The sequence below is a fragment of the Cervus elaphus genome, chromosome 17, assembly GCF_910594005.1.
Source record: "Cervus elaphus chromosome 17, mCerEla1.1, whole genome shotgun sequence".
Classification (NCBI taxonomy): Eukaryota; Metazoa; Chordata; class Mammalia; order Artiodactyla; family Cervidae; genus Cervus; species Cervus elaphus.
The window spans coordinates 16784185-16791174 of record NC_057831.1 but is presented as its reverse complement, the minus strand read 5'-3'; positions in this window follow the sequence as shown (position 1 = coordinate 16791174).

The following is a 6990-nucleotide window of genomic DNA, read 5'->3' as shown; positions in this document are numbered from 1 at the left end:
AACACATGAGAAATTACTGGACAGACACTACTTGTCCAAGTTTCAAAGTAATAGTCAAAGGTGGAATTAATGCCTTTAACACTGCAGCTCTCCCAAACTTAAGTCTGTTTATATAGATTTGGGCTGACTTGTTTCAGTCCGCTTTGTTGGAGGATACAGACTTACATGAATAAAGCTAGAATTTCAAGGCAAGTCACGCTATTTAGTTATAGTTCAATCTGGACTTTTTGTTCATTTTTCATCGCCTTTTTAAAAATGTCTTTAGAAACAAGTCATTCAGATAGTAATATTGAAATAGCATTTACATTTGAAGGCTTGCTTCAAGTTTCTTGGGATAACCTTTTATTATGAAAGCAAAAGAGACACCCACATGGTGCTTAAACCTGGAGAAGGTATAGAAAGGTGCATAGAATGAGTCTTTGCTCATAATTTTCCTAATTCATAAAGACTAATATTTAACATCTTTTACATGAAATGTATTATCTCATCTATAATTAGAAACAGTCTGAAAATCTGGTTTCTTAGACTAATGCAGAACAGATGTTTGTGATAGTGCCTGAAATATAATAGACCTTCAATAAATATTATTGTGTTGGCAAAAAAGCTGGACAGGTGTAAGTGTGTGTGTTTATGTACACAACTCTCCTTCACCCCCTCAATACTTCCCAGGCAGTGTTAGCAAAAAGCCACTGGAAGATGAGATTTTCTATGTAAGTAGAAAGTATATATACTTTATACATACTTTCTATGTAAATACTTTCTTATAAGTAAGTTATACTAACTTTCTACATAAGTATAACTCTGGAGCCCCTGGGGACTGAACAGTCTATCTCAAATCCCGGGTCCAAAGGCACTTTCTTCCACTCTCATTAGGGGAGATGACTATTTATGGGGGTGGGGTGGGCACTGCTGAAGTAAGAACTCCTTGGGTTACACATAACAGAAACCAAATTTGAACTACCATGGGCAAAACAAGTAATATGCTGACCTGAGCAGGAAAATATCAGGAAGGGCGTGGATTCAGCTGGACTTCCAGGATCACAGGAACACAGACACCGCTAAACTCTCTCCAGCCAGCTCTCATTTCTGTTCCTCTGAGTCAGCTTTCTCTTACTAGACACTGCAACCTTCTGTCCTAAAGAACCTGACTTTTGATGTCTCATCTCTTCATTTTGTGAAAAAGACTGCTTTTCTTCTTTATATCTCACTTGAAAACTCTCAGGATAGGACCAGAGTTACCAGCCTTTGGGTCATATGCACGAACAGAATGACCAGTTCTATAATTGGCAGCCCAACTAGAAGGACAGAGTTTGAGTAAAGAGAAGAGCAGTTCCTCCTGAAGGCAGTCAGCTCTGTTTCCAGGAGTATGACGCTGGACAGACAAAGAAATTATTCTTAAAATTCTATATTTAAAAATCAGAATTGTGTTTACTAAATATGAAATTAAAAATTTTCCAGTTGCTTATTTTCTATAAAAATATTTTTCTGCCTCTTAGTATTTATCTCATGTGTCTTCTGTCTCAATTTTTTTTTATATAGCATTGTTAAGTCCAACCCTTTCTTCCTTTCAAATCTGTACTTAAGATTCACCTCCTTGAACTTCTGATAAAATGTGGAGAATTGAACACATTTGTTTATCTTTATTTTTCCCCAAATACAATTAAAATGGAAGCAGAAAAGGAAAAAATAGAATAAAACTCTAAATGCAAAGGAGAAGGGAAAAGACTGTAACAGATGAAAAGTGACAGACTTTCAGAAGACAGGAGGTAGATACCCTACATCACTTATCTGTAGCAATGTAACAAATTATTCCAAAACTTAGCACGTTAAAGCAATACACATTTATTATTTCACAGAGTTTTGAGAGTCAGGAATCTGGAAGGAGTTTAGGTTGCAGTCAAGTTGGCCAGGGCTGCAGACATTTGAAGAACTGGTGAATCCTCTTCCAAACTCACATACATGGTTGTTAGCAGGAGTTTTCAGTTCCTCACCATAAAGCTGCTCGTGAAATACTAACTACAATGGGGGAAGTGTAACAATACAATAGAGAAACTAGCAGACCCCACCTTCATTACGGTGTCAATGTAACATCACCAAATATTGTCTAAGTGGGTATTGCGTGCCTAAGGACACAGCATCACTTCAATAACATGGAAGATACGCAATCTGAATCTAATCACCTGAAAATATCATGCACACACACAAAAAATTGAAACATTCTTCAAAATAACTGGCCTATAATCTTCAAAGGTGTTAATTCATGGAAGTGTGTTATACGCTTTGATATGGGTGTGGGAGCACACAAGAGGAGCACCTTAACCTGATTCACTGTCAAGCTGTCAGTGAGGCCTTTTCCAGACTAAGGATGTCTAGGCTGAGATCTAGAGTCAGTCTCCAAAGAGGCAATGGAAGTGAGAGGTGAGAAAGAAGGAAGCAGGTTTTAGTCTACAAGACCAAGAAAAAAGTCACTTGATCGTATGCCAACTGATGTCTCTCTGTGTATGTATCCTTTCTTTAATACTAGCAAGTTTGCTCCTCTTCCTATCATACTGAAAATATCACATTTCAAAATATCTTAGGTTGTGTCTATTGCTTTAGTCTAAGATATGTACCTTGAAACACATGTGAAAAGTGTAGAACAACTTGGCCTTTGATTGCCTTAGTCACTGTAATCATCGTTTGTTCAAACACTATTCATCTCAAAAACTGAGCAATATCATCCTCATAGCACGTTTCATATATTTCCTTAACATATGTGCCTTTTATGAAGGGTGTTTTCTGATCACATCAACAGGAAATGATGCAGAAGACTAAATTCTTTCACAGTGGCAGTTTGCTAAGTGGTTAGGAGAACCAGCCTCTTGTCAGATTGTGCCTGATTTGAGTCCTGTTCTAGGCTCAATTCTGCCATTCATTAACCAGGTAGCCTGAGGCAAGTTACTTTTGAGCTTAATTTTTCTCATCTGTCAAATAAGAAAGTAATAGTACCTAATTTATAGGATTGTTGTGAGAACTGATTGAGATAATATATGAAAATCATATTGCTCAGTGACTCAGAAAAAGAACTCAATAATTCAGATCTTCTGTATCACTCTTTATATACATTTAGAAAAACTTCTAGTAAAATAAGATCAAAATACAATGGTAAACATATATGTAGACTGCTATCAAGATAATGTTGGCCCATTATTTTATGAGTGTGTAGATAGTTTTGTTTTTTTTTTTTAAATGATGCTTATAGTGCCTGGACCAATCAGAGATATTTGTCTACTTTATCACATTTTGTAAGTTCCCAATCATCCTCCTTCTTGATTTTTTTAATCTTCAATAATCTAACCCTCCTTAGGGTGCCTTCTAAGAAACAGCCAGGCCAGGGCTAGTGATTCTCCAGGAGAAACTGGGGTCTTTGAAAACTCTACAGGCACTGCAAAACCAACTTCACTGTAACTCCCTACCAGTCCAATCTTTACCTCATGTATGTATTTGTTCATTTATTTGACATGATAAGGCAAAACATTTATTTTCTGGTATAATAAAAAATATTAAGTGCTTCAGAAGTGTCTTATCAAAAGTAATGCCACTCTCCCATTGGTATACTAAAGCATGTTTATTTTTTACAGTAGCAGCTGGAAAGTGGGAGTGGATGGGATAAGTGATCTAAGGGATATTTTGTCACCAATAAACTAATAAAAAATATTTGAAGCTTACTGGGCAACAATTAACAGAGATAAAAATAGCTATGGTTTGTTTAACTTATGTCTTTAATCAGTGTCTAATTGGGTTAACAGTTTTTTGTTGTTTTTAGGTCGACTAAAATTCTTAACTTCTCAAATTTCTTCATCTCTTACTATAAAAGTGAAAAAACAATTTATTCCAAGTATATTTTGATGCATTGAATTTTACTGTATATTTGTGAATAGTGAAACTGTCAAAAGTGTAAAATAATTGTGAGAGCTGGAGATCATAAACTCTTTATTAGTAAAGTGATCCTAGGTTTTGACATTGTAAGCTGGAAAATTCTGTCATCTGTGTATCTCCATAGACCCCTCCATGCACACACATACATCTCCTTTCTGTCTCCATCACCACACACATGTCCCAAGCTATATATTTTTTAATTTTTTATTTTAATAAAGATATATTAAACATTAAACATTACATTAAAGTATCTTATGAACCCTGGTAAGAAATATATGATTCATCATCATCCTAAAAATGCTGACATAAATATGATAGTAGTGATGATAAAAAAGATTAAGATGAAATTTCTTCTATAGAATTCCTTTACATATTTGATTTGTTGAGAAAAGATTAGAGATCAATTAGAATTAATCTGAGATTTAATTTATGACAATTTAACATTTTAATATCTTTGAACTTTAATTTTGTAAACAAAGTTTTAATTATACTGTTTGATCAGTTTGCATTTATTGAACATCTACTATATAGCAAGCACTATGCCAGGCTCCCACAAAAAGCTTAAAAGAAAATGACCCCTGAAATCTTAACTCACATTAAAACATCCCACATAGTAATTGACAAAGGCATAATATGGGGAAAAAAATAGTTTTCTACAATGGAATATTACTCAGCCATAAAAATAATAAAATAATGCCATTTGCAGTAACATAGATGGACTAGAGTTTGTCACACTAAGTGAGGTAAGCCAGACAGAGAAAGACAAAAAGTCATGTGATATTGCTTATATGTGGGGTCTAAAAAAAAGTGATACAAATGAACTAATTTACAAAACGGAAGTAGAACCACATGCATAGACAACAAACTTATGGTTACCACAGGAGAAAGTCGGGGGATAAATTAGGAGTTTGGGATTAACATATACACACTACTATTTTTTTTAAAAAATACTGCTAAGCATCTTTTGCAGCACAAATACTGCCAAGATAATAAGACTAGGATATAACACAAAAAAATTAAATGCTTTTTTAAGTGGAAAAATTCAGAGAACTCACAGTAGCATATAAACTCTACACAGGACTATTATGTTTTCACCTGCAATGTATAATTTTTACAATGTGTACAAACCCACAAGTGATAGTTTAAGGCAGAGAAGGTACTTCCAAAATGAGACTACTAAACTGAATTGAGATTTACTACTTTGGTAGTCATAATGCTAAGGTTAATGCTGCCTGGGATGAAAGGAGTGTGCTCACTGAACCTTCCAGGATACCCAGGATGCAATGCAGCTTTTTAAAAGCCTCTGATGCTAGGAAAAGACAGACTCACATCGAGTGCTTTACCTATTGACTCTGACACATTTACTGTTTATCCAAGTGCTCCATATTTATAAATACAAATGGTTTACAAGAAGACTCTCAATTAAATAAAACATTTCCTATCTGGAAGAGTAAATACTACAAACAATCTGAAGCCTTAATTCAAATGGGGACAAGCAGAGGATACTTATTCCAGTAGCAGCTAGAATTCTGGGGAGAGGCTCCAGAGCAAAAAAGGAATACATGAAGAAGGCAGGAAATAATAGGAAGGCAAAGAAAGGGATGTGGAGAGGTACTGAAATCCCATGGATGAGGCTGTATTGTTAGCTCTTCCTACTTCCCCGTTCTCTGACAAAGCACTGCATGTGATGCAAGGCCCAGCAGAGATTTGGTGCTGCCAGGCTGCTCCAGCCACTGTGGCCTCATCTTCTCTCTGCCATCACTGTGGCCCTCACCCAGATTCCTTTCTTGTCAAACTTGTATCCAATCACCCAAGCCCTGTAGTCTATGACCTCTTGGTCAAACTGTCTGTTACCCAGGACACAAATAGATTGAGGGTGTCAGATAACATGGTAATTTGGTGAGGGAGGAGACAGTTGGAGCACAGTAATGCCCCTTTCCCCAACCATACACATCTTTTAAGGTATCAATAAATGTCCTTTGTCCATCTATGTTTCTCTGTATCTCCAAGTCACCAGAGGACAATTGAGTGTGATTCCTACCTTTTAAAAAATTCATTTCCTTTGATCTGTTCATTCTCTCTGGGAAGCTAATGGCTAGAACATTTGAGTCAATTCTCTTTTTCTTGGGGGAAGAGGAGTAGCACAAAGCTGGGTGATGATAAAGTGCGCTGTATTGCTCCATGGGCATGACAAAGAATGTCGTGTGCACTGAAGTTAGAGCTGTGTGTGACATTGCATGAAGCAATGGACATCCTGCAACCACATCTTAAATTCAAAGCCATTTCTTCTGGAACTGATTAGTACCCAACTAATACATACACATAATAATACTCCCACATGCGTGATGCCTGCTGACTCTCTGAAAAACCTTGCTCACCAGTGTCTCAGCTGCCACCCTCCCCCATCCCTGGAAACTCTCGGGATCACTATGAACACACTGAAGGAGAAGCAGTGGCCTTTCAAGAAGCTAGGGCATGACCACGAGAGTAATGGAATGATGCAGAGTTCACCCCAGACATCCAAACCACCACTGGCACTTTATCACACACCCAAACACAAAGATTTGGGTGAATGCTCTCAGTAAAAATTATGAGCTGATATGGTGGAGGTGGGGAGGGGAGGGAAGTTTACCTGTTCAAAAAATATTTTCTGAGAGGTTATTATGGGTCAGGCACTCTATTTTGAGTAAAGCAGCTATTTTACACAGAAATAAACCAATCTTCTTAAGAGGTTCAAGAACTGTTGTGCACGTTGGTTGGCGATTCCTGAAAGCTTTTGTAACATCACATCTTTCTCCTGTTTGTACCCACTTTATCTCTTTCCTTGAATGGGGGAGAGGGAAAGGAGAAGTCAGAGAGGCAGAGACAGACATACAGAAAGGGAATCACCTTTGCATTCAGGGATTTGCTAATGTTTTCAGGTGAGGGCACAAGAACTCAGGAGGTGCACTGCTTCTCCAGCTCTTGTTATCTTCTTGTAAGTTCTGTACATTGGCCTGGGCACGTGGATCTAACACGCAAGTCAGTACCCTTGTAACTCTCTATCATTTATGTTTAAAGAAACAAGAGGTC